The sequence below is a fragment of the Malus sylvestris genome, chromosome 14 (genome assembly GCF_916048215.2).
Source record: "Malus sylvestris chromosome 14, drMalSylv7.2, whole genome shotgun sequence".
Lineage (NCBI taxonomy): Eukaryota > Viridiplantae > Streptophyta > Magnoliopsida > Rosales > Rosaceae > Malus > Malus sylvestris.
The window spans coordinates 24,288,217-24,290,531 of record NC_062273.1 but is presented as its reverse complement, the minus strand read 5'-3'; the positions used below and the strand labels follow the sequence as shown (position 1 = coordinate 24,290,531).

General features: G+C 38.8%; 1 long non-coding RNA gene across 1 annotated transcript; it reads left to right on the top strand.

The window, feature by feature from the left end:
* Window positions 1-369: 369 nt before the first annotated feature.
* Window positions 370-1,774, top strand: LOC126598900 (uncharacterized). The gene is made up of 5 exons (XR_007615009.1): window positions 370-708; window positions 792-889; window positions 973-1,070; window positions 1,154-1,251; window positions 1,427-1,774. It is a non-coding gene; the product is annotated as an uncharacterized LOC126598900 (long non-coding RNA).
* Window positions 1,775-2,315: the final 541 nt, after the last annotated feature.

Sequence of the window (2,315 nt, the reverse complement as noted above, 5' to 3'; positions counted from 1 at the left end):
ATAAGCTTTGCTTCATTTCAACATATTGTGTTAAATACACCAAAGCCTTCTTCATAAAGTTCTTTGAATTTTTGCTTTTGTTGAAACCTGTATTGTTGAAGCTTTGTGAGTGAAGCATGTAGTTTGAGGTAGTGTTCCCTTAATTTCCCGAGTGAGGAAAACTTCTCGGTTGGAGACTTGAAAAATCCAAGTCACTGAGTAGTCACGAACTTTTGAGTACCAAGGCGTAGTAGCATATGGTGGGAGTCCCCCAAGTCTCTAGTCGAGGGAGTTAACGAATGAGGTGTCTTGCTAATAGTCCATGTCGTAAGTACCAAAACTTCATTCTTTTGTTTTCTAAGTGGTAGCCCCGGACTTTTGCTTCATAGATTTTGTTTATGAAGGTTGCTAGGCCCGAATAAGTGGAATTGCAGAAGGTGTAACCGTTGGTGCATTAACATCATAATGGAAGCATCACAATGATGGAAGCATCACAATGATGAAAGCATCATAATGATGAAAACACCATAATGATGAAACATCATAATGATGTTTCTTTGGTGGAATTGTTTTTCATTTCCCCTAACAACCGGAATTGTTTTTCAACATAACACCATCATCTGTAGGTCGAATCACAAAGTTGTCTTCATGAAAGTTGTTCGTTAATTCCTTAACTACAACATATCCAAATTGGAGAGCCATCGGAGCAGTACAACTCCAGAAATCCAGGTATGATGAGTGACTGTTTATCATTTGTCTGTCAACCCGTCAGATTTGTTGTGAGCTTTGAAACTCTATTTTCTCTTGCTCAGATCAGCATGCTTTCTTTATTGAAGTTGTTCCTCAGCTTGTGAACTACAACATATCCAAATTTGAGATCCCTCGGAGCTGTATAACTCAAGAAACTCAGGTATGAGGAATGACTGGTTATTATTTTTCTGTCAACCCGTCAGATTTGTTGTGAGCTTCGAAACTCCATTTTCTCTTGTTCAGATCGGTATGCTTTCTTCATTGAAGTTGTTCCTCAGCTTGTGAACTACAACATATCCAAATTTGAGATCCCTCGGAGCTGTATAACTCAAGAAACTCAGGTATGATGAATGACTGGTTATTATTTTTCTGTCAACCCGTCAGATTTGTTGTGAGCTTCGAAACTCCATTTTCTCTTGTTCAGATCGGTATGCTTTCTTCATTGAAGTTGTTCCTCAGCTTGTGAACTACAACATATCCAAATTTGAGATCCCTCGGAGCTGTATAACTCAAGAAATTCAGGTATGATGAATGACTGGTTATTATTTGTCTGTCAACCCGTCAGATTTGTTGTGAGCTTCGAAACTCCATTTTCTCTTGTTCAGATCGGTATGCTTTCTTCATTGAAGTTGTTCCTCATCGACTCTTTCATAACATATCAAAAATTCAGGATGAACTAACGGTTAAATATTTCCAGATCTTCGAAACATCACAACAGCTTCGAAATCTGCAAGAAGCCGACTATCATGTTTGGAGCTTCAACACTTTAATTTCCGTCGCTCAAACAGAAATGGTTCCTTCTTGAAAGTTGTTCATATGCTCAAGAACTATAGGGTGTCCAAAATTCAGCTCCATTGGAGAAGAGCAGAGGTTGCAGAAATTTGATAGATGAAAGGAGGCGGAAGAGGGAGAGAGAGAAAAAGTCTCCTGGGTTGGATTTCTATTTTGGGGCAGATTCCAATTTTTGTAGCACCTTCATTATTGATGAATTGCTTGTACTTTTGTCCATTATGAAATTTGGGACTTTGGCTTGTTGTTGGATCTATTATAATATGTTTGAGAACATATATAAGTGAATAAGTAAGAAGGAAAATTTTGGGCCCTTGTGGGTGTAAAACAAAAAATGTTTATGTTTACCCAAGTGTTTTTGTACAAGTTCAAGGGCATCTTGGGTTTTGTGAACAAAATTTGTTTATTTGGAGCAAGGTTTTGTGTTGAAGCTTTGTAGGTGAAGCTTTGGTGTTGAAGCTTTGGTGTTGAAGCTTTGTGGGTGAAGCTTTGGAGGTGAAGCTTTTCGGGTGAAGCTTGTTGGGTGAAGCTTTTTAGGTGAAGCTTTGTGGGTGAAGCTTTTTAGGTGAAGCTTTTCGGGTGAAGCTTTTTGGGTGAAGCTTTTTAGGTGAAGCTTTTCGGGTGAAGCTTTTTGGGTGAAGCTTTTTAGGTGAAGCTTTGATGGTGAAGCTTTTTGGGTGAAGCTTTTTAGGTGAAGCTTTTTGGGTGAAGCTTTTTAGGTGAAGCTTTGATGGTGAAGCTTTTTGGGTGAAGCTTTTTAGGTGAAGCTTTGTGGGTGAAGCTTTGTGGGTGAAGCT